This window comes from Gossypium hirsutum, chromosome A04 (genome assembly GCF_007990345.1).
Source record: "Gossypium hirsutum isolate 1008001.06 chromosome A04, Gossypium_hirsutum_v2.1, whole genome shotgun sequence".
Taxonomy (NCBI): domain Eukaryota; kingdom Viridiplantae; phylum Streptophyta; class Magnoliopsida; order Malvales; family Malvaceae; genus Gossypium; species Gossypium hirsutum.
The window spans coordinates 12,995,472-13,021,288 of record NC_053427.1 but is presented as its reverse complement, the minus strand read 5'-3'; the positions used below and the strand labels follow the sequence as shown (position 1 = coordinate 13,021,288).

The following is a 25,817-nucleotide window of genomic DNA, read 5'->3' as shown; positions in this document are numbered from 1 at the left end:
CAGGACTATTATTTAGAACTAGCCAAACCTAAGATTGGAAATATTTGAGAAAGAAGAGTTAAATTGGGACTACCACTTCGGATTTTCTGTCCAAAATCTAAGCTGAACAAGAAAACAAGATACTCTTTCAGTGACAGAACCTTGATAAACAAAAACCAATGGCAACCCAAACATTAAAAAGGGATCATTCTCACAACATGCTGCATTCATGCATTTATAGATCATTCATGACATACCTAGTTAGGAGCATTCTAATTCATTTCGATTATAGCATAAGCATAGATACATGAAACCGATTCTACAGATCATATCCCTAGAGGATGGTATAGCAACATCAGTGAATTCGCAGATCTTATCACCCTAAGTAGTAGGGGAACAGATCGAAGACAATAAGCCTTAACTCCCTAAGTAATAGGGTAACAAGCTAAAAATTTCAGATCTTACCTCCCTAAGCAATAGTGGAGTAGGTCAAATACGGTAAGCCTTAACCCCCTAAGCAGTAGGGTAATAGGCTAGAAATTACAACTCTCTTCTCCCTGAAATGGCGTTGGAGCAGCTAGAAGCCACAACAAATCTCCTTGAAGTTTCAGCAAATCTTCTCCCTGAAATGGCGTTGGAGCGGCTAGAAGCCACAACAAATCTCCTTGAAGTTTCAGCGAATCTTCTCCCTGAAATAGCATTGGAGCGGCTCGAAGTCACAGCAGATCTCCTTGAAGTTTCAGCGGAGTAGATTGAAGTCACAAGTCTTATCTCCTTGAAGTTGCAGTGGAGTGGACTAAAGATAGCAAATCTTATTTCCCTTAAGTTGCAATGGAATAGATTGAAGCTATAAATCACAGATCTTATCTCTCTGAAGTCGCAGTAGAGCAGATCAAAATAAACCCTATCTCCTTGAAGTTGCAGTGGAGTGATAGAGTGGAGTAAAGCGACAAGATGCAGTGGGCTGAACGAAGCTACCTAAAGAAGAGAGGCACCAAAGAAGTCAAGACTTGGCGGGATCGGGCAAAATTGGTCTTTCTTAAAAGTCTTTGCTCTGTTCTCATTACACGACAACGAGCAAAGAGGGAAAACTGTTACAAGCCCAATTTGCCTGGCCCAAAACCCAACTATCCCTTAAACCCAACTATCCCAAAACCCAACTATCCATTAAACCCAACTATCCCTTAAACCAACTATTCCAAAACCAAGCTATCCCTTAAACCCAACTATCCCAAAACCCAACAACCCAAAACCCTTTTAACCTTAGCCCATAAAAAAAAATAAAAACTAAGAAAACCCTAAGCTAGCCGCCACCCTAGCCTTATCAGCCACCTGCTCCACCGTTTGTCAGCCACCTGCCACCGCCCCAACTGCTCCTGCAAGAGGAACACGCAAGCAACAAGGAAAATAATAGAAAATATATGTAGTGGCTATATAAAAGCCTAAGAGATTAGATTGTAAAGGTTGGATTTTCTTTGGAAAGAATACAAGCAATTTATTTTTTAGAGTAATCCCCAAAAACACAAAATTACAGCAAGAGTTTGAAGAAAAAAAGAAGAAAACAAAGCAAACATTTAAGGGTATTTCCTCTTTTATTGGAAATTTTTCTCATTTATTTTGAAACCATACATACACACCTATATTTCATTTTCTTTTTTTCTAAACAGTCATATACAATACAAAGATTTCATTTTTATTTTTATTTTTTACTTTTTTTGGTTATATATATATATACGAAGTAAAAAAAGGGCATAAAAAGGGTAAAAAATCTCACCTCGGTGGTCGGCGGCGGGCCAGAGACAGGGAGGACGGCGAAGAGTGGCCGGCTTCTTGGCCGGAATCTGGGCTGACCCAGAGAGAAGAGAGAAGCTTTTTTTTGTTTTTTTTTAAAACTTGGGGAGAATGATTTTTTTTAAAAATTTTTTTAAGCTTTTATAAAGGATCAAAACGACGCCGTTTTGGTCTGTTTCCTCAGACGTCAAAACGACGTTGTTTTGAGTAGACTGACCCGACCCGACCCAACCCAGTTAAGCTAAGATCCGCGTGTTTTATGAAAATGGAAAATTTACGCGCGCAGTCCCTCCGCTTTTTTTATCATTTTACAATTAAATTTGTTATGCTTTTAATTTCGCCCATTTGATTTTGTTTCGTCTTCATTTTGGTCCCGTGTAAAGCGCAACATTTTGGAGGGAAGGAAAAATTTCTTTTTTAGTCCCCCATGTCATTCGCACACTTCAAATGGATCCTTCCTCTTACTTTTATTTTTGAGTTGCCCCCAGAACTATGTTTTTGTTGCGATTTTAGTCCTTTTTTGTTCATTTTCATGTCTTTGTCATTAAATTAATTATTTTTAATATTAATATAATTATTATATCATATTTAATATTATTTTTATGATTATTATTAGGTTTATTACCGTAGGTACCGATATTGTTTTCTAATATGATTATGTTACTTATTATTTGCTACTTTTTAATATTATTAATACATTCTATTTATTTTTTTGTACTGCATTACAATTTTTATTATCATATTATATTTAGTATTGCTTTAATATTATGTTAAGTATTATATTTTATTACTATTATTATTATTATTACATTATTAGTACATTATTTTATTATTTTCCTTTTTTATTGTTACTTATCATTTGCTACTTTTTTAATATTATTAATATATTCTATTTATTTTTTGTACTGCATTATAATTTTTATTATCACATTATATTTAGTATTGCTTTAATATTACGTTAACTATTATATTTTATTACTATTATTATTATTATCACATTATTAGTACATTATTTTATTATTTTCCTTTTTTATTATTACTTATTATTTGCTACTTTTTTTAATATTATTAATATATTCTATTTATTTCTTGTACTGCATTATAATTATTATTATCATATTATATTTAGTATTGCTTTAATATTATATGAACTATTATATTTTATTACTATTATTATTATTATTACATTATTAGTACATTATTTTATTATTTTCTTTTTTATTGTAAATATTATTATTATTCTAATATTCTAATATTATATTTTAATATTTTTCATTATTTGTATCATTATTTTCATTATTTATTCTTATACGTCATTTATTTATGTATTTTTTTCTTTATTTTATTTTTGGTTATCTTTGATTTGTAATTAGTTCGTGTGCTTGCTAATTCCTTTATGCTTGTCTCTTATATAATTTTCTATTAATGCATTTAATTTTTTTGTACATATCATCACTGTAGCCTGTTTTTACATTTTATTACAAATTCATGTTATATTAACCATTATTCGACACAAAAATGATTCTTTTGCAAAGGCAATATCCAGTATTTAGAAATTCGAGAAGCTGTGCCTTAACGTATTGGGTTTCGATTTTCCTCGTTTAATCTAAATAACCGAATATCATTTTTTTTCAAAAAAAAAAATACATAAATTTTAGTTAAAAAAATCTTATTCTCGAGAATTCGAAATGTCGTGTCCTAACGTGTTGGATATGACGTTTTGTTATCCCGAGATAAGGTTATCTAAAACAAGGTAATGTTTGATGCTCGAAAATTCGAGGAATCGTGCCCTATCGTGTTGGGTTTCGATTTCTCATTTGTTCAAAATAATCAAATGTTCATTTAGAATTTCATTCGTATTCTTTAAATTCTAAAACAAGGTAATGTTAAATGTTTGGAAATTCGAGGGATCGTGCCCTACCGTATTAGGTTTCGGTTTCTCGTTGAACTAAATAATTAGACATCCTTTTGTAATTTTCAATATATAGATTTTTGAAAATAAAAAATTTATCGTGTTCTCAAGGGAATAAAACATAGTGTCCTATCGTGTTGGATATGATGCTGCATTCTTTTGAAATAAGAGAATTTTGACGACCAACTTGAATTATTCAAATTTTTTAAGGAACCATATTTCAAAAATAACTTTAAATCTCAGACATAAGGACAATAATTAATCAATTTGGTACCAAATTTGGGCGTTATGAGGGTGCTAATCCTTCCTCGTACGTAACCGACTCCCGAACCTGTTCTTTTCAATTTTCGTAGACTAAAATCGTTGTTTTAGTAAAACAAAACATTTTAGAACAATTAAATTATGAGGTGGTCCGATCACCCCTAATAAAAGATCGGTGGCGACTCCCATGTTCGTTTTCGTTTTCAAAACCAAAGTCGATCCCCGTTTTCGAAAAATGGTTTCGACAGCAAGGACGGTGGTGGTGAAAGAATTTGTTCGAAACTTGGTTTAATTAAATGTGAAGACTTGAGATAAAAAAGGGGTTGGGGCTTTGTAGGAGTATTTATAGAGAAAAAAAGGCAATTGGGAAGCTTCATCTTCTGTTCATATTTCTAGTAGTAGTTTCTGGGAATTAGACCACTTTGGTCTTTTTGATCTTATATCTTATTTCATATTCTTCATTTGAAATGACTCACCAATGAAGCCAAGTCCTTTTGGAACCCCTCCCAAAATAAAATATAAATATATAAAGCCAAGTCATATAAATGAATTGAGTGTGGGATCTAATGGGTGCTTTTTTTTTTTGAAGTAAAACATAGTTAATCCTTATTTTAATTTTTTTAAAATCATGTAAGTTTTAGTTTAGGGTTATGACCCAAGCTAGATTGTAATCTAGAAAGAGCGAAAGAGATTTTTAGATATTGTATTTATCTGGATATAAGAATTCTACTAAAATACGATATAAATATTTTGTGAAGACAAATAACAAAAAAAGAAAAGATTGAAGGCATTGTTATTAAATGTATTGCTAATTTCAGAGTTAAATATCTTTATTGTTGATTCCAACCGTTTACTTTCTTCGATTTTTTTAATGAGTTGGAGCAGACAGTAAGACTGCATGAGGACTGATGAAGAATTTGCCAGAGAAATGCTGGCTGGAGTTAACCCTGTTATAATCCATCTTCTTCAAGTAATTTTTTTATCTGGAAATTTGTTCAATTCTTAAAATTTACCATATGTTAAATATATATATATTCTCTGATTTCAGGAATTTCCTCCAACAAGTAACCTAGATCCTAAAGTATATGGTAATCAGAATAGTGCCATAACCGAGGAACACATTGAGCACAACCTAGAGGGACTAACAGTAGAAGAGGTGAGAATTTGAATACACCAAAATAAATGTTATCTAGTTTATCCTTTTCAAATCAGTCTAACTTGAAAGGATTTGGTTGAACAGGCACTGAGAACCAACAAGTTATTCATATTGGATCATCATGATTCACTTATGTTGTACTTGCGGAGGATAAACACTATGACAACCAAGACTTACGCTTCTCGAACTATCTTGCTTTTGCGCAATGATGGCACTTTGAAACTATTGGTGATTGAATTGAGTTTGCCACATCTGAATGGGGATCCATTAGGTGCTGTTAGCAAGGTTTACACACCTGTAGAACATTAAGTTGAAGGTTCAATATGGAAGTTTGCTAAAGCTTATGTTGCTATAAATGACTCTGAAGTTCATCAACTCATAAGCCATTGGTATGAATATATAAATTAGCATGCATGCATCAATTAGCTTCAATCAAAGAGGATGGTTTATGTTTATGGTTTTTTAATCTGTTTATACGTTGAACACTCATGCAACAATGGAGCCATTCGTGATTGTAATAAATCGACAACTTAGTGTGGTTCATCCAATTTACAAGCTTCTCTATCCTCACTTCTGGGACACGATGAACATCAATGCCTTTACTAGGAAGATTCTGATTAACGAAGGTGGTGTCCTGGAATTAACAAGTTTCACTGGAAAGTATGCAATGGAAATGTCATCAGTAATTTGCAAGAGTTGGAATTTGCTTGAATAGGAACTTCCTAGAGATCTCAAGAAAAGGTACATTTAGCTTGGATACAAATAGTTTTTCCTTGTATTGAGAGTTATACCCTTGCACCCTTGTCAAAATACGTGATGGATACGGGTATATAAAGCTTTTTAATTATGGAAATAACATGTTTTCATCTTCTTTATTCAGAGGAGTTGCAGTTGATGATGAGAGTTCACCAAATGGTCTTCTTTTGCTGATAAAAGATTATCCATATGCTGTTGATGGACTGGAGATTTGGTTTGCAATTGAAAAATGGGTCAGAGATTATTGCTCATTCTACTACAAGATCGATGAAATGGTCTAACAAGACCCCGACCTTCAGGCCTAGTGGATAGAACTCCAAGAGGAAGGCCATGACGACAAGAAAGATGAGCCATGGTGGCCTAAAATACAGACTCGAGAAGATTTGATCGATTCTTGCACCATTATCATATGGGTGGCTTTGGCTCTCCATGTAGTAGTTAACTTTGGCCAATATCCTTATGCAAGCTACCTCTCTAACCGCCCGACTATAAGTTGTCGGTTTATGCCTGAGAAAGAAACACCAAAATACATAGAACTAGAGTCCAACCCGGACAAGGTTTTCTTGAAAACAATAATTGCTTAACTGTAGACACTCTTGGGAATATCTTTTATAGAAATCCTATCAAGGCATTCATCAGATAAGGTTTATCTGGGGCAGAGAGCCATCCTCGAAGGGACGTCAGATAAAACCCCACTTGCAGCTTTTGATGAATTTGAGAAGTGGCTTTTTGGGATTGAAGAACGGATTGTAGAGATGAAAAACAACGAGCAGTTGAAGAACCGTGTTGGTCCGGTCAATATGCCATAACATTGTTGTATCCAACTAGCGAAGGTGGACTTACGGGCAAGGGAATTCCAAACAGTGTCTCAATCTGATGCATTTTGTTGGAGAATGATTCAATGTCAGTTTTTATAAATTTAGATTTGGTTGTGCTGTGCTTAATTTGTTATTTCCTTATTCTTTTAATTTTTTGTTATGATCGTGCAATAGTGTTGCACATTTTTACGTTAGTTTGTTATGGTGTAAAGGCTATTTATAGGCCTACGTTTATTTTATTTGGGATATGAATAATAATACAACAACTTTAATTATTCTAAGTTCAGCTTTTCTTTCTTCTTAAATTTTCCAGTTTAGTATTTTCCTTGCATACAAGTTGTTTGACAATAGTCTTCTGTGACTATTTTTTCCCTATATTTTTGGTATTCGAGCCAAATTCATTTGTAATTGGGTGTGCAACTAATGGCGACTAATAGCAATGTCATGAATGTGTCTCAACTGTCAATTTCAGTCTTCAATAGTGAAAATTATGAGTTTTGGAGCATCAAGATGAAGACCTTGTTCAAGTCTCAGGATCTTTGGGAGTTAGTTGAGAATTGCTATACCGAACCAAATGAAGAGGCTAGATTAAGAGAAAATAAGAAGAAAGACTCAAAGGCATTATTCTGTATCCAGCAAGCCGTTCATGAGACCGTTTTTCTAAAAATTGCTACAGCAAATACAGCAACAGAAGCTTGGGGGATCTTGCAGAAAGTATTTCAAGGCTCCTCTAAGGTAATCATGATAAAACTTCAGTCACTTAGTTGAGATTTTGAAACCTTGCAGATGAAAGGTAGAGAGTCGGTGCAGGATTTTTTTATCCAGAATTGCTAAAATTGTCAACAAAATGCGGTCTTATTGGGAGAATATTAATGACCAAACGATTGCTGTAAAAAATTTAAGGAGTCTCACTCCTTAGCTTGATTATGTAGTGGCTGCCATAGAAAAATCCAAAGACTTGGAAACATTCACATTTGATGAATTGATGGGATCATTGCAGTCCCATGAGGAAAGGATGAACAGATCAAAAGAGAAGGCCAAGGATAAGGCTTTCTATGTGAAAAGGGAGGCATTGCACTAGAAAAATGAACAAAAATGGCGAGGTCAGGTTAGATCTCATGGGAAAGGAGGTCGTGGCAGAGGACGAGACTAGGGCAATGGCACCAAAATCAAACACAACAATGGGATAACAAAAGGTTTATCCAATGCTTTTATTGTAAAATGTTTAGGCATGTGAAGGTAAATTGTTGGAAAAGACCAAGGCAGGAACAAGCAAGTTACGTAGAGCAAGAAAATGATGAGATCAAATTGTTCATGGCTTATCAAGAAAATACAGTAAGTCATAGCAACATTTGGTTTCTAGATAGTGGGTGCTCAAACTACACGACTGGTGTGAAGTAATTGTTCAACAAGATTCATAAAACCTTCAAACAAAAAGTAACACTTGGAGACAGCAAGCAGATTCAAGTGGAAGAGAAAGGTAATGTGACAGTTAAAAGCATTTTCGGTAATGTGAAACTTCTTTACGATGTCTATTACATTCCTAGTCTGTCATAAATTCTGTTGAGTGTAGGGCAACGCATGGCTACTGGATATTCTATCATGTTCGATGATGTCTTATGTGTGATCAAAGATAAAAAATCAAATCAAAATATTATTGATGTTCGCATGACACCAAACAAGTTATTCCCACTTGTTATTTCTGATGTTGAGAACTATGCACTCGCTATCAATGAAACTGGTAAGTCAAGATTATGGCATTTAAGGTATGGGTATTTAAACATCAAAGGTTTGAAATTGTTGTGTCAAAAGGAAATGGTTTTTGGATTGCCTAGAATTGAGTCTTTAGATATGTGTGAAGGGTGCATATATGGGAAACAATGTAAAAAACCATTTCCTGTGGGGAAGTCTAGAAGGGCAATGAGGTGCCTCGATCTTGTACATACTGATGTGGTTGGTCCTATGAAAACTCAATCATTTGGTAGGAGTAGATATTTTTTATTATTTACAGATGACTGTAGCCAGATGAGTTGGGTGTACTTCTTATAGTTCAAGTTAGAAACATTTGAAAAATTCAAAAAATTTAAGGCATTTATGGAGAAGCAAGCTGGAATATGCATCAAGGCACTACGTATAGACAGAGGCGATGAATTTGTATCATAAGAGTTTAATAATTTTTGTGATGAACACAGCCTGAGAAGAGAGCTGACTGCTCCATATACTCCGAAGCAGAATAGTGTTGCTGAACGGAAGAACCAAACGGTTGTAGAAATGGCAAGAAGCATGTTGAAAGCCAAAAGACTTCCAAATCAATTATGGGCAGAAGCTGTAGCGACTGCAGTCTACTTGCTAAATTTGTCACCAACAAGGACTATTCTCAACCAAACTCCATATGAGGCTTGGTATGGAAAAAGACATTGGGTAAGCCATCTAAAGGTATTTGGTTGTGTTGTTTATACTTGTTGATTGGAATAAATGCAACAAAATTGATGAAAAATCAACAAAATACATTTTTGTTGGTTATTGTTCAAAGTCCAAAGCTTACAGGCTGTATAGTCCTATTAATGGCAAAATAATAATCAGTACGAATATGATTTTCAATGAAGATGCAAGCTGGTTTTGGGAAGAAAATGCAAGAGATGTCAAATTTGAAATCACGAGTGAAGATGCAGCTCCACAGGCTAAAGTGTTACAACCCCCTTCTCCAAATCTGTTATCTCCTCTAACTTCATTGAGTGCATCTCCAAATAGTAGTAGTTCATCTGATGATGAGACTCCTCCAAAGAAGTTTAGATCTTTGGTTGAGATCTATGCATCTACACAGGCCTTGTTTGTTGCTGATCCTACAACTTTCGAAGAAGCGACAGACAAAAAGTAATAGCAAATTGCAATGAAAGAAGAATTGCAGCAATACAAAGCAATGAGACATGGGACTTGTAGATCTTCCTAAAGACAAAAAAATCATTGGTTTCAAATGGTTCTTTAGAACCAAGTTCGACACAGATGGAACCATTCTAAAGCACAAAGCACGTCTGGTGGTAAAAGAGTATTTACAACAACTAGATGTAAATTTTGATGACACTTTCTCCCCTGTTGCACAGTTTGAAACTATTAGAATTGTTTTGACATTGGCTGCACATTTGAAAAAGATTGTGTATTAGTTCAATGTTAAGTTGGCTTTTTTGAATGGCGATTTACAATAAGAGGTTTACGTTGCTTAGCCCAAGGGATTCACAATCAAAGGGAAGGAATAAAAAGTGTACAAGCTACGAAAAGCTCTCTATGGACTGAAATAGGCCCTGCACGCATGGTATAGCAAAATCGATGCATACTTTCTAAAAAATGGCTTTGAGAGAAACAAGTATGAGCCCAATCTTTATTTTAAATAGCAAGGTACCCATGATTTTCTTATTATTTTCCTTTATGTTGATGATATGATCTATATTGGTTCCTCTTGTCTTATAAATGAATTCAAAGCTTGTATGGAAAAGGAATTCGAAATGACAGATCTTGGAGTATTGTAATTTTTTTCTTGGGCTTGAGGTGAAGTAAGTTGTAGATGACATCTTTGTGCCACAAAAGAAATATGCTACTGATTTACTTAAAAAATTCAACATGCTGGGATGCAAAACTACAGCAACACCTATGAATTTGAATGAAAAGTTGAAAAATGATGATGGTACTAAAGCAACAGACGCAATGAGCTTTAGAAGTCTAGTTGGTGGTTTGATTTACTTGACCAATACACGGCCTGATATTTATTTTGATGTTGGAGTTATTTCCAGGTTCATGCATTGTCCATAAGGCATCACTTTGGCGCTTCAAAACAAGTCTTACGGTATATTACTAGAACTCTTGATTTTGGGTTGTGGTATGATAATATCTCAGAGTTCAAGCTGAGTGGTTATCTAGATAGTGATTGGGCTGGATGTTTGGAAGATAGAAGAAGCACGTCAGGTTATGTCTTTGGTTTTGGGTCAGTTTCTATCTACTGGAGTTCCAAAAAACAAGCAACAACAACTCTATCTTCATCAGAAGCTGAATATATAGCTGCAACTTCATCAGCTTGTCAAGCCCTATGGTTAAGAAGAATCCTAGATAATTTTCATATGAATGAGAAAGAAACAACTGTAATCTACTGTGACAATCAAACAGTGATTTCCATGTCCAAAAATCCATCCTTTCATGGAAGAACAAAGCATATAGATATTTGAGTACACTTCATTTGTGATCTTGTGTCTGATGGGTCAATTATTCTAAAATATTGCAACACAAATGAGCAAATTACAGATATTCTAATGGAGTCGCTCCTTAGAGAAAAAAAAAACATGCTTACTTCAGACTTCAGCTTGGTGTCTACAACTTTGAATTAAGGGGGAGTATTGGAGAATGATTCAAAGTCAGTTTTTCTAAATTTAGATTTGGTTGTGTTGTACTTTGTTTGTTATTTCCTTATTTTTCTGATTTTTTGTTATGGTCGTGCAATAGTTGATTTAATATCATAGTTGATATTATTAAGGCTCACTGATTTATGATTACAACCTAAGTTCATTGATTTACTATCATAAACAATCTTCTCTAAGTTAGTTGATTTAGTATCGCTACTCCAAATAGCTTGTTGATTTAATATAATAGTTGATATTATTAAGGCACGTTGATTTATGATTACAACCTAAGTTCATTGATTTACTATCATGAATAATATTCTCTAAGTTAGTTGATTTACTATAGTTATTTCAGATAGCTCACTGATTTAAGGCCACAGTTGATATTATTAAGGCTCGTTGATTTATGGTCACAACTCAAGTTCATTGATTTACTATCATGAACAATCTTCTCTGAGTTTGCTGATTTATTATCGCTACTCCAAACAACTCACTAGTTTAATATCACGGCAGATATTATTAAGGCTCGTTGATTTATAATCATGGCCTAAATTCATTGATTTACTATTACGAATAATCATCTTTAAGTTAGTTGATTTACTATTGCTACTCCAAACAACTTGTGATATAATATCACAGTTGATATTATTAAGGCTTACTGATTTACGATAACAGCCAAAGTTTATTTATTTACAATCATGAATAATCCTTCCTAAGTTGTTGATTCACAATAATAACTTAGGCACAATAATTTCAAATCACAGTTAAGTTGAATAATTTAATGGTTCTTAGTCACTGTTTAGATTTTATTTGTTTAATTCAACTACGATGACAACTTAGTTGTGCAGTTTGCTCAATCAAAATCACAATCAAACACCACAGGGTTTCAACACTAAGCAAAGATAGCTTTTCCATTTCAAAATAGAAGGAAACAAGTACAATGAATACAATAAAATCATGAATTGGCACTAGGACATTAGGTTCAATGAGCTATTCATCTTCTTATTCCTCCACTCCTTCGTTTGCATCCCCTACACACCCAGCAGTGGGAGCTACACTAGTCTCAATAGGAGTATCAACAAAATAAAGTCTACTAGAATTCTTCCACTCTTCCACAAATTCCTCCCAAGTAGCTCCACAGGGAAACAAATATCAAAGTCCAATTGAGCATTCATGAGGTGACTGAGAGCATCGAAGTTTACCCTACGAGCATCAAAGAGATTACTAACCAATTGGGCATGCAGGAGGAACTTTGATTTCAAATCTGGCAAATAATCCTGAAAACTTTGCATAGTATTAACCTTACACTTTTCCAAATCCTCTTCATGACTCTTCACCAGATTACCAATAGCAAGTTTATGCTACTCATCCATGTCTTTGATGGTTACCTATCAACTTGCACACCTACAAGCTCTCTATGCAATTTTTCAATATCTTTTTTAGAGAGTGAGGTGATCCTGTAACCTCTTATTTTGATCCACCAATTTTCCTTTTTCTTCATCCAATTGCTTATGTTGTTTGCTAGCCATTTCTAGGGCCTCATGGTGGATTAATGAGCATTCTAATATTCCATCCTTCTTACCTCTTATTCGCTAATGCCCTCAACAAGCCCCACGCTAACCATGTCAACTTTAGCCAAGGCCACATGAAAAGATAGTATGAGTTCCTTCAAAGATGGTTTATTCACACATCTAGATCATGCAAAAGGACAAACATGTTCTCTCACTTCTTGAGGCATAGAATCTTTCCACTTCCTGCTTACCTCGGTAGGGTAGTAAGGAAATTTTTGTGTACTCAGGTGTTCTCGCCACGGAAATAATGTTTATGCCTCACCACCAGTAGATAAAAAGTTCATTGAACATCTAGGAGTACCATGTTGAACAATCACACCAAGTGAATGCTCAATTGGTGGTTTTGGTGGAGGTGGAAACACAAGAGAAAGAACCATAAGAGGAACTATAACAATGGTTGCCACACCACTATATGATGTAGCGTGATCCTTTCATTTCTTTCGACAAAGGCCTTACAGGGATACCCTCGTCTTCGCTGCTAAGTACAATATTGGTAGCTCTAGCATTGGTCTTTTGTTTCTTTTGACTACTTGCCACTTCCTTCCCCAACAAAAGCACCGGAAAGACTTCTTCGCACATTTTGCATAAAAGATTGAGCATCCATGTATTCGTCGATCTCTTTGGATAAACTTTTTGATTCCCTTGAACTCTCTTCAACAACGCGAGCTATGTCTACACCACCAACAAGTCTATTATTAGTACCAACAGTAAACATAAAGGGATTCGCACCACTTTCTTAATCCCCTGTAGGTTTAATGGACCACGGATGAGGCCTTAATTTACAAAAGGTATAAAAATAATTTTTATGCTCCTCTTTCTTCCCTAAGAGAATAAATCCTAATTCATTAGTGGCTCCATGTGGCCACGCAAATTGCACAGGTAATACTGTCACGGTGTTCGCACCGTTGTTGTCATCAATTGGCCGCCATCCATTAGGGTTCAAATCTACGAGACAGTGGTGAAACACGTTCTTGACAGTTAACACCTCATTCTGATCTAATGCGCGACCTTGACAAAGCTTATAAAATTGAGCTCACCCTCACTTTTGATATAATTTTTTACAGCATACATTTTTACTAGGTATTAACCACTTGGTTGGAAAATCAAAACCAATTCCAAACTTATACTTTACCTGTATGTATTTACAATGATTCAATTGAAGGTTTGAAGACCAATTGGAAATAATTGATTCCACTCCTTCATGAAGAGTAAAGTAAAACAGGCCCACATAACCTCTTCAATTACATGTTTTGAGTTGGTAAGAATTCTAGAAAATAGAAATCAATGGCGCCTCCTCTCGCTGACAACATTCAATGAAATAAGCCACTGTAATCCACCATGAGAAACCAAATAACTGCCTCGGAACTATCATATGTTTGTCCAGAAGATGGTAGAAGAAGGTGTGGGGTGGAAGATGGAAACCTGCTTCTAACACATGCAAGGGAAGTAGAAAGCTTCCATTTATGCTGTCACTCAATCAGCTTAAACCTTCAAAAATCGAGAAGTCATAGACAAATTTGGGTATTTGAATTCCCTAAGTGGCCAAGTGACAACTTATTTCTTCGTGCTTGGTGGTGCAAGCATACAATTTCGCCTTCACAGGAGCGTTTGCTTCATGACATTGTGAAGGCTCACTCTCTGAACCACTATAGTTACCCTAAACACTATGATCACCTCCTCTCGACCTAACCATCATGCCCAACTAAACCCAAAATAATTAGAAGGACAACTTGCAAATTTTAGGAAATTTACCTCTGAATCACGATTATCCTTTTCAACAATAGCTTCTTCTCAAAAATTTCAAATCCAAACCATTTAATATTTAGGGTTAGGGTAACCTCCATTTTAAAAGAATTTTACACTTTGATGATTTGTGTGTCCAAGAATGAAGGCACAACCAATTGTATACAACTGTACCTCTCCTCAACATGTGGTGAAGTGTAAATGACAATCTAAAGCGAAAAGCGTATGCGATAAATTTCTTTCTCAAAAATCTCTCACCTTGTGAAGCTAAGTTTTAGAATAGTCACTTTATAACTCTTCTTTAAACTGGGTGGGGGACAAATTGTTATGGTACTCGTCATTACCAACCTGCTACCTAGTTAACCAGTTGGGTTTTAACTCGTAGCTTGCATGAGGTGTTCGCGTCCGTTCTTGAGTTCATACGATTTCGTACCACCATACATGTGAACTCACACATAGAAAACATGTGTTAACCTTAGGATAGGGTACGTGTTGGCATGAATGGGAACATACCTATGACGTCACATTCATGAACTATAATCATATCATATAAATAGATAATTTAACCCTTTTGAAAAACAGACACACAAAAGCACTCAACAAACCTCAATTTAGTTCATTTTTGAAACCCTTATATTGAAAATAATCCCCCATATACATTTATTTGTACAAGTGTCTATATTTTGAATACTCGAAAATAAAGTTCCATTAATTGTGAAACAATTGATATCAGATTTCATCTCTTTTTTTCTTCTCTTTTTACTAGTTCACAACCAAGTTTGATAGGCAATATTAAAAAAATCAACTTGTATTATTCAATAAATTAAATAAAATGTTTATTTTTAATACAAATGAAAGTCGGGGATACTTAAAAAGGATGGATGTGTATATATACATGCATGTAAAAATTAGCTTTTAATACAAATGAAAGTCGGGGATACTTAAAAAGGATGGATGTGTACATATACATGCTTGTAAAAATTAGCTTTTAATACAAATGAAACTCGGGATACTTAAAAAGGATGGATGTGTATATATACATGCATGTAAAAAATATCTTCATCTTTTTTATAAGAGAGAAACCCTATCATGTATAAGTAGGTTGTTCAATTGCTTTGATTTTAATATTGAATACATTATTCTTTTATCTTTAGAGCAATTTAATCCTCATCAATTTTGAAAATGAGTAACTAAAAATATTAATTACAACATTAATGTCTTGATTTAATATTGTATATAATTTTAATTGGTATAATAATAAATTTAGCCCTCAAAATTTATATATTCTGAAATTTGATCTTGATTTAATAAATTTAGCCTCTCACAACATTTGTGCGATATGTAAATATTGAAGCCAAATTTGTTGAATTTTTTTAAAATTAAGATCAAATTGACAAAATATATAAACATTTAAGGTTAAATTTTTTAACATATCAATCAAAATTATATACAACTAATGAAAAATATTTAATTATCCTTAATTGCTTAATTTCAAAATCCATAGAAACTTTTATCGTATAAATATTATATAAATATCAAAATTTCAATCCTTAGATTGAATTGAAGAGACGATAAAAAAATGATTTCTCTTTGGTTAATTGGAGAGCGAATAATATGTAGGTTTTTATTCTTATCAACACGTAAAAAGTGATTGGCAACAACTCTTTTAGGTCTTTGGCAAGAAATAGTCTAAAATAACATTATTCATATAATAAAAACAAAAGACTCTCTTCATTTAATTTAATCTTATTATTCAAATTTTTTGTTTAATATCTAATTTCAACATATATTTAAAGATAGATTAAAAAGTTACATACATTAATTCAACATCCTTTTTACCCGTAATAGAAAAAGGGATGTGGAGGAAATTGTAAATATTATTACAAATTTTACTTGGGCTTCGGGGCAAAAGATTAATAAGGATGAATCCACGATTATGTTTAGCCCGAAAGCTCTTTCTACCCAAAGGCAGTTGTTTAGCTCTATGCTAGGAATGATAATGGTTAACAATCTAGATAATTACGTAGGGTTGCCTTTACCTATTAATAGGAAAAGGTCGATAGCTTTTACTAACATCACTAATCGGTGCACTTGCAGGATAAACAGCTGGTCAAAACGTCTATTATCTTATGGGGAGAATGAGGTGTTCATCAAAGCTATTATTCAATCTATCCTGACATATGTGTTCTTGGTTTGTCTAGCCCCTAAAGGTATTATTGAGGACCTTTACTCAAAAATAAGCCGTATATGGTGGACAAACAATGGAAAAAATCGAGGTTGGGCTATGATGGCTTGGGATCGGTTGTGTTTGCCAAAGGAGATGAGAGGTATGGGCTTTTGGGATATGCATCTATTTAATTTGGCATTGTTGGGCAGACAAGTTTGGAGGCTTACTACACAAAAGGACACCTTATGCACTACAAGAAAACAAACTTTTAGCGGTGTTTTTTTGCCTTTAGCCGCACTGTTAAGCGCCGCTAGAACTATTTGTGGCGCTTTCACAAGCACCGCAAAAAACACCGCTATAGGAAACGCCGCAAAAATTTGTTACGTTTATTTGAAAAAAAACGCCACAAAAGATCACGACTTTTAGTGGCGTTTGTGGGAAAAGCGCCGCTAAAAGTCATGGCTTTTAGCAGCGTTTATGGGGGAGCAATTTTTCTTCGAGGCTTATGTCCTTCATAAAATATTCTTTTTTCAAAGTGCTTTTATGGTCTCTCCATTTTTTACCTAATGCCTTCTTGATATAGTTATCCGAGACTTCTAAAGCAAATCTCTCCAAAAAAAACACAAGTTTAGAATGTAAATATAAATGAAACTTAAACCAAAGTATTATAAATTACGTTCAGGTTTTGTTACCTTAATATTATCGAGAGCTTGATTTTTGTTGTTATCAGGCATGTGATACCATGATTCGTAGTTGATGGGCAACATATTGACATTTCGTGCTATAATGCCCAAATAGCCTGCTAAAAGTTGAGCTTCAGATCCAACAGGCTGACCATGGCTGTTTCTACTTACTTTGACATGCTCGACAGGATTTAAGTCGTATAAATCTTTAAGTAGCATACGTCCTCGACCTCTGCGTGTCCCACCACTTTCAGCTGAAAAACGATATATTATTATATTACAATTGAAAAATAAATCAATAATAAAAGTTAACACACATGTAAAATAAGCTTAACATTACTTTGAAATTCTACAGGCTCGTCAAGTGTCTCCGGCACATTCGAAGATCCAATAACTGTCTGCTGTTCACTATTTTCTTCTTCTGAATTTGGCGAATTCTGGACAATACTTAAATCTCTAATCTTCTTCTACGCATTTTTCCTGCAATACACATAAAATAGTTGAAATTTTAGTAACAAATTACAATAATAATAGTACATATAAAATAGTTAAATTATATAACATGACCAAGATTAAAATTATAATATTACATATAATTAAAAAATCTTAAAATCTTACATCATAATTCGTAAATATCTTCATCCACATCCTGACGATACTAGTACTAGGGATATTTTCATTTAAGTTTTGTTCTAGAAAAGACAAAATTTCTGATCTTTCGATGATGTCATCTCTACTTCCATTGCCCATGTCAAACAAGTCTCTAGGGGTGTTTCGGAGTACAACGTACCAACCCTCATCAGTTGGATCTTTCGAGTAAAAAACTTGTTTCACTTGAGAAGAAAATACATATGGCTCGTCTATCAATTGTTCTCAAGTGTGAATCAATCGAGAGAAATTCACCATTGTAAAACCAAATTGATCATTTTTAATTCCGCGAGCAGTATTAAATCAGCCTAATCACATCGAAATAAGACAACTTTCCATTTTCCATAGTAATCCAACTCAATAATATCAGTAAGAAGTTCGTAATACTTCACATTTCCCTCAACGGGATTACTGTCCCTAGCACTAGCATAACTTGTAATTGAAAAATTAACAACTATTCCACAATTTTGAGTTCTCCTTAATCTCTCGCGATATTTTGTATGAAATCTGAATCCATTGATGATGAAGACACTATATCTTTTTACTACTCTATTCAAACCTTGGGAAAGCCATTTAACTTCATCATTAACGTCCTTCCCTCTCCAAACCTATTGAATTGAAAGTAAATTGAGTAATTATAAATGTTATGAGAAAACATTATTATTTATCAATAAAAGGTTGAGTTGCATACCGTTTAGCTTAACCATTCATGAAAAGATTCTGTGAGTAACTTATTAATCTCGTTGTTGTAATCTTCGAGAGTGTGAACGAGATCTCAAGATTTGTTTGTACTCACTATGTTAAAAATAGGTTTAATTGGTTAGAAAATAAACAAATAAAAAAGATGAATATTTATCATATTCTAGAACTTACTTGCGAAATGGTTCAATTGAATCGTGGTTAAAAAGAACATATCTATGTGCTTGTACCCAATGTCTTTAATCTAATTCTGCAATTTCAACTTTACCGATTGGTTCTCCATAACTTTGAAATAAATAAGTTTTGGCCAAGTTGGGATCATTGAGCCCAGCATTTCTACTTGGTCTATTCAATCTTGTTTCAACATATTCTAAATTTTTAGAATAGAAGGTCATACACTCCTCTGCCAAGTAGCCTTCAGCAATTGATCCTCCTGGATAACGCTTATTTCGACAACAAGACTTCAATTTGCTTAGGAACCGAAACACGATATACAACATTATCAAAAGTTGTAACTAAATGTATAGAGGTGAATGAATGAATACTTTACAAATAAATTAGCACCTTTCTATAGGATACATCCATCGATAGGAAACCGGTCCACCAATTATTGCTTCACGAGGGAGATAGATTACCAAGTGCACCATAATAGTGAAGAAGGAAGGTGGAAAGATCTTCTCCAAATTGCATAAAGTCAAAGCGGCCTGATCCTGTACTTTCTCAAGTTCTTCAACATCCAAAACTTTGCCACAAATAGCTTTCATTATATTGGAAAGTTCAATTATATAGGACGTCACCTTTTTTGACATACAACACCGTAAAGTAAGTGGCAGTAAATCTTGCATCAATGTGTGATAATCATGTGATTTTAAAGAATATAGTCTTCGATCTTTAAGACTCACACATTGAGATATATTTGATACATACACGTCTGGGACCTTTATATCCTTTAACACTATATAGAACACTTCTTTCTCTTCCTTCGACATTGCAAAAATTGGAGGCAGCAACCGATATTTCCCATTCGGAAGTTCTTGGGGATAAAGATCACGCCGAATTCCCATGTCAACTAAATCAAGTCAACTCTGAAGATTGTCTTTTGATTTTCCATCGACATTCAAAATTATCCCGATGATGTTATCGCAAACATTCTTCTCAATATGCATGACATCAAGATTGTGTCCTAAATTGTGATGCTCCTAATAAGGCAACTCAAAAAAATACTTCTTTTTTTCCACAAGTCCACCTCATTAGATCATCCTCTTCATCAGATTCATCATCAGATTCGTCCCTCGATCTTCTTTTTGTTTGTTTGTTGGATGGTTGATTCATCTTCTCATAACTGAAATCCATATCTTTTAACATGAACAAGATTTCAGATCAAATGGTCTGCTTAAGAGCTTCTCTAAACTGTTCAGTACCATCAAATAAATCCTTTGAAATCTAAATCTATGATTTCCATCCAACCACCGATGATGTCCCATATAAGAGCACTTCTTCCCATTATATAACCATTTTGAACATGTTTGCGCAGCACAAAAAGGACAAGCATAACGTCTTTTGGTACTCTAACCAGATAAATTTGCATAAGCCGGGAAATCATTAATTGTCCACAATAAAGTTGCACGTAAATTGAAGTTCTCCTTTCTCAATATGTCATATGTCTCAACATCCGACCATAACTATTTTAACTCTTCAATAAGTGGCTACAAATAAATATCAATATCATTTTCGGGACCTTTCTCTCCAGGGATAATCATAGATAATATAAAAGAAGATTGCTTCATGCAAATCCATGGAGGCAAATTGTAAGGAACAAGCACTACAGGCCAAGTACTTATGAAGTACTCATGATTTTAAAAGGATTAAAGCCGTCAGCTGCTAGCCCAAGCCTCACATTCCGAGGATCACTTGCAAAGCTTGGAAATTTACTGTCAAACGATTTCCAAGCTAAAGAATCAGCAGGATGCCTTAATAATCCATCACCGGTTCGTTGATCATTATGCCACCTCATAGAATCGGCTATCTTTGACGACATGAAAAGCCTTTGAAGTCTTGGTATTAGGGGAAAATATCGCAAAACCTTGACTGGATTCTTTCTTAACTGTGCCGCACCTTCATCTGCATTCACATCTTCTGTATTCCTATTCATCTAACGAGACTTACCGCAAACATGACAAGACTGTTGGTTTTTCTAATCACCCCAGTACAACATGTAGTCATTTGGGAAACTATGTATTTTATCGTACCCAAGGCCCAAATCTTTTATTAATCTCTTCATATCTTGACAAGACTGGGGGATTTTTGCAAACAGAAACATCTCTCTCAGGAACTCTAGCAGCATTGTAAAAGAGTTTCCGGTCCACCCTCTCAAACATTTTAAGTGAAATAAACGAATGCAGAAGGGCAATTTCAAATATTTTGATCCCTCGTAAAGTTCTTCGTTCATTTTATTAAGTAAATTGTAGAACTTCGCCACTTCTTCATTTGGCTCCTCATCAGGTGCACTTGTTCCCGTTTCGGTAAAAACATTTCCATCAATATTACAATCATTGGATGCAATAAAGTCAGGTGGAAACGGTTGCTCACCATAACTGTGCATATTAAATGCATCTTACAACATACCTTCCATGTCATCTTGTCTAACATACTGATGGTAAACAGTATGAAGATAAGTTAGATTAATTGTTGAAGAGGTTCTATTAGATGTACACTCTCCATGGAAAATCCATTTTTTTATACCCCGAATAAAGCCATCAACAATTAGATGTTCGTAGACAACTTCACGAAAATGCCAATTGATGTTGCTACACTTCTTACATAGGCAAAGAATCATATTCTCTTGGCTTGCATTTTGGAATGCAAAATTTAGAAAAGTTTGTACTCCATTTCGATAGTCGTTGCTTACCCTTGACAAATTCATCCAACTCCTATCCATTTCATTGTTCTTGAAGTCTAAAGTTGACAATAAATTACGGTTACTAAAATAGATAATACATATCAAGTATCAAGTATCTAATGGGTGTAAACTAATAAGTTGCGGGATTTTCAAGTGTATATTTATGTATTATGTAAGTTAAGTAAGTTTTGTAAGTTATGTAAGCTATGATATGATATAAATTTATGTAAGGTATGTAAGTTATGTAAATTATGATATGAAATATATTTATGTATTACGTAAGTTAAGTAAGTTATGTAAGTTATATAAGTTATTATGTGATAAATATTTATGTATTATGTAAGTTATGTAAGTTATGATATCATGTATTTAATTATTTTAATTAAATAATATTTAAATAAATTAATCTAAATTATATAATTTAAAAAATTGTGTATAAAAAAGTCGAAAACCGTATAAGATAAAATGTCAACTTTGTTCCTTGGAAAAAAATAAAAAAAATTTGACGATGTGGAAAATCACCTGGAAAATCATCGGAGGTAAACACACCGCCCATCCAAACTAAACCTTAGTCTACACCAACTTGAAATCAACATAGAGGTAATTTATATATATATGTACATATATTTTTTAGATTTAGATCATCCTAAGGTGGTGGGAATGTTATGAACATGAGATGATCCTTGATTTATGCATTATATTCAGGAAAGCAGAAGTGAAATAGAGGAAGCAACAAGGGATTACAGTAGTGTAAACAACCGACTGCCATATCCAGGGACAAAGCTATGGGAGCAAAGGGAGCTGTGCGATTGTATTACATTCACACTAAGACAAGTATCCATTAAGGGATTCAATGGGAAAGATGGGGAAATGGAATTCCCAAGGCATCTGATTACAAAATGTGCCAAGTTGGAGAGATTAGAGATTTGGTCCGACCATGACTGGTCTAGTGAAGGAGGTAAGGCAACTCTTGGTTAACTTTCACTGCTTAGATCCTCCATTGATGTCTCCATTCTTCTTAAACCGCCACCCAATTTGTTGGTAGTTTTGGAAGATGGGTCTCAACCCTAGAATAGTTTTTTCTTTTTCTTTTATGTCAAGGATTTTCGGATTAGTTAAGGATTTTGCATGGGATGGGTAATTTATCATTGCTTTTTCAAATATGATTTTGGGTGTAATTTTATGTTTATATATTGTTGTACTGACATGCTCCAGTGTGAAAGTTGGTTTTAATGGGATGATAGCAAGCTTTAACGAAATTATCAATTTGATGGTAGTTTTGAAAGATGGGTCTCAACCTTAAACTAGTTTTTTTGTTTTGTCTTTTCTTTATGTCAAGGATTTTTGGATTAGTTAAGGATTTTGAACAGGATGGGGAATTATCGGTTTTTCAAAGATGATTTTGGGTGTGATTTTATGTTTCTATATTGTTGGAATGACATACACCATTTGAAAGTTAGTTTTAATGGGATAATTGCAAACTTTACTCTTGTGCCTTAACGAATTTGTCAACGTGGTATTTTTATTTTTAATTTATTTGATTTGTTAATTATATATTTTTTTATCAAATATTTTGGTACCCTGATTTAACAGTGTTAAATTTTGACACATATTGACCCATGAACTACTGATAGAGTGTCATATAGCACACTGATCAGGGTAAAATGTTAAATGAATAGAATTTAAAGATTTGTGTTGAAAATTTTCTCCTTTCTTTCTTAACTTCAAAATCATTTAAAAATCAAATAAATATACATGCAATTTTATTAAATATATCTTTTAACAAAGAAATATATTTTAATTAAATTAAAAGTATTAAATTAAAAAATTTATAAACCCATTTATTTTCTATTCTTTTTTATCTTCTTTCTCTCTACTTTCATTTTCTTCATTTCTTTCTCCACAATGAACCCTCGGCACTGCCATCGTTGTCGCCACTGCTCCTATTGCTAGCATCTTTACACTGTTTAGTGGTCTTGATTCTCACTCTAAAACAAAGCTCATCCTTCCCCTTTCTCTTTCTCGCCTTTAATCTCCCCATAACCAACAAAAAGTTCAACCAAAGTTTCAAAAAAGAAAAAAACCTTGATCCATCTCCATCTACAAGGTTCTAGCAATGTTGGGCTAAGAAAATGTTTATTAATAGATAAAAATATGATGGACCGCGAGAGTTTAATCCATCTCCATCCACAAGATTCTAGAAAAAATGAAGAAACAAAAAATAATACAACGAAAAGAAAATAAAAAGAAAAGACGAGAAAAGATAAATGAAAACCTAAGCTAAGAAAAGAAGAGTAAAAATTATACGATGTCTAACATAATTTTCTACACTGGCCTAGTCACCCAAATAGTTGATATAAGGTGGTATTTATAGGAAAAAAATATTTAACCTAACATTGAAAATTATGTCCTAAAAGAAAAAGTGATTTAAGCTTGTTTGGACACAAAATTACCCTTACAATTTTTCTTCACCCGTTAGACTTGAGTGTCGCAACACTTAGGCTTTTGGTGTTGCGGCATTCGTGATAGTGGGCACGAGCTTGGCTTGGGGGCACCTTGTGTCACGATCTCGACGATAATGGCACTAGGTTCCTTCACTTAAACAATTGGCTTGGTGTCATAACTTCGAGGGCTTGTAGTTGCAGCTTTAAGGTTTGGTGTTACGACCCACATGATTAGTGTCATGACTTCAATGGAAGATTACTCCAAGTTGAGTTTTCATTGAAGTTTGCTTCCTTGAGGTGATGGGGAGTTAGCGTCGTGACACATGCACCTGTGTCATGTAACATCTCAAAAACCAGGTTAGAAGAAATTGGTTTTTGAAACCAAAAGTGGTCATCCCGCGATTACGAGTTTAGATCTTGAAAATTTTTGACAAGGAAATTGATCTGGTCCAGTACTTAAGTGTTCTGGGTATGTGTGTGAGGTTCTGGGTTTGAATCTTATTTCTAGAAATTTTGTTATTTTGCTTAAACCATTACCTTTGAATGTTTGGTTTATAAGTTAAATTCAATCAATTGATGATAAGAATGAGCTTGCTGGTTCAATGGTTAAATGTCTGTCTGTGTCAGTGGTCTTGCGTTCGAGCCTATGCGTAGGCGATAGGGAAATAATTTGTGCTTTTCTATAATTCAGTTTGTTTTGTCTGATTTTAAAGAAAATAAGTTAAGTAACTTCCCTTCTTTTCAGCTTAGGAAGGATGTTCTTTCTTCTTTAACTTTTTTTTGTTTTTCTTCAGTTCAGACCAAATATACTTTCCTTTTCTTTTTCTTCGATATTTTATCGTTGAGCCTTTCTATATTCATTATGCCAAGTTCCTTTGTGGCTTTAACCTTCAAGCGAATTGTAAGTGGTCCTGACTCAGTTTTATTTACTTGAGTTCGACAATGGTGGAAGTCAAGTTCTTTTTGGTCAGACTGGATTTATGATTTGTGTAAGTCCTTATAAGACGAAGTTCTCAAGAGTAATCTTCTTCCAACGTTCTAGGTTTATACTGTTGATTTTGTGCAAAGGTAAGCATTAGTTTTCGATTTGAAATTTTGTGTTAAAGTCCTTGATATAATTTCGGTTTAAGATGCTAATCTTAGCGATTTGTTTCAACTAAGTCATTTTATTTTTTTTTGTAATGTCATTTAAGGGGCAAGAATTCATCCTTATTGCTCCTGCATCGAGTCCGTATCAGGTGGGTGCCGAAACCCCTCTTTTTCTCTTCAGTCAGTCATTTAAAAATGGGACTGTTGATGCCACATGGCCAGGGACATAGGTGTGTGCCCAGGCCGTGTGAGCCACATAGGTAAAGACATAGGCGTATATCTAGGCTGTGTAACTCACTGTTTACTCTTTAGAACCATACGGCAAGGGACATGGGCATGTGCCCAAGCCGTGTGAGCCATACGAGCAAGGACATGAGCGTGTGTCCAGGCTGTGTGAGCCATACGGGCAAGGACATGAGTGTGTGTCCACGCCATGTAACTCACTGTTTATGATTTAGAACCACATATGCAGATGATATGGGCATGTGCCCAGGCCATGTGAGCCACACAGGCAAGGACATGGGTGTGTGTCTAGGACATGTGGCATATGAACAAGATCTAAATCTTATTTTTGAGGCTGTGAGTGTTATCCAACACGAACATTGACCTCCACAATGTATTAATGATCTGAATTTGATCGTAAGATGACTATTTGATGCTCTAAGACTAATATATGGATGACATATGCTATATTTAAACGTGTTAGACTGATGATAACTCCTTTATTGGAACTAAACTAACTAGTTGTAACTTCAATTCATAGATAAAATTCAACAAAACAAAAAAGGGTTCTTTATCATTTTCATTTTTTAATGA

At 34.2% G+C, this 25,817-nt stretch overlaps 1 pseudogene; it reads left to right on the top strand.

The window, feature by feature from the left end:
• The first annotated feature begins 4,841 nt into the window (after nucleotides 1-4,841).
• Nucleotides 4,842-6,732, top strand: LOC107949871 (probable linoleate 9S-lipoxygenase 5; annotated as a pseudogene).
• The last annotated feature ends 19,085 nt before the right edge of the window (nucleotides 6,733-25,817 follow it).